The sequence below is a fragment of the Anarrhichthys ocellatus genome, unplaced genomic scaffold (assembly GCF_004355925.1).
Source record: "Anarrhichthys ocellatus isolate YVR2014 unplaced genomic scaffold, GSC_Weel_1.0 scaffold8, whole genome shotgun sequence".
NCBI lineage: Eukaryota > Metazoa > Chordata > Actinopteri > Perciformes > Anarhichadidae > Anarrhichthys > Anarrhichthys ocellatus.
This window is the reverse complement of record NW_022280038.1, coordinates 9,315,194-9,316,098: the sequence shown is the minus strand read 5'-3', so window position 1 is coordinate 9,316,098 and position 905 is coordinate 9,315,194. Positions and strand designations below refer to the sequence as shown.

At 51.4% G+C, this 905-nt stretch overlaps 1 protein-coding gene across 1 annotated transcript in view; it reads left to right on the top strand.

The window, feature by feature from the left end:
• Nucleotides 1-905, top strand: part of madd (MAP-kinase activating death domain) — a 45,561-nt gene that overhangs the window by 27,858 nt on the left and 16,798 nt on the right. The window lies entirely within an intron of this gene.

Below are 905 nucleotides of genomic sequence, written 5' to 3'. Positions count from 1 at the left end.
TTGAGAGCCCCCCCCCCCCCCCCCCCCCCCCCCACTTGTAAACCCCCCCCCCCCCCCCCCCCCCCCCCAACCGTTTCAAAGAACGATCCCTTCACTTGTCCCCGACAGATTGTGACAGGATATTCCACACACTTTGACCTGAAATACTTGAGATAATCACTGGACTTACCCTGTGTCTGGTAACGATTTTCAAACTGAAAAAGAATATTTGAAAATGAGAATCTAAATTTAGAATTTGGCCCTGGTTAAAATACATGAAGTAGGCTTGTGAAGTGTGTGTAATATTTCCCTGTTTTTCCAGCCTGGACTGCGTGTGTTTGTCTCCCCTTCCCTGAAACATCTGTGCCCCTGTTTGCCTCCTCTCTGGACTTCTGTTGTTGGCCTCTTAGCACCTTGAATGCATGTCTTTTGTTTTGGTCTTCCAATACCTAAATCTGCAGTAGCGGACGAAGGGAAAAACCAGAGGTATGTGCATCGATAAAAGTCGGTGCTCGTCTGTGCCTTTACTGCAGGTTTCTGCGAGGCGTGCTGTAGAGAAACGGCAGCTCCCTTTGCTCTCGGCATGGAGGGTGGAAGCAACACTCCCCAGTAAACAGTCCCAGTTTTCCACAATTTTCTATTGGTTCGAACCAACCGACTTAGAAAGTCCGTAATCATCTCTTTCCCACTTAATTTCCTGAGAATGATTCTGGGTCTGTATACAGGGGACACTTTGAGTCGACCACCCTGACACCTCTCCTACCCGCACCCCTTCTCTTCCTGTTAGAAAGTTGCACCTTCAATTCTACAGTTTGCTGTGAGACTTGCATCCCGGCTTCTGCAACTGCTCCATTTCACCCGCTGGCTAGTTGGCCTCTCAAACACCCCCCCCCCCCCCCCCCCCCCCCCCCCCCCCCCCCCCCCCC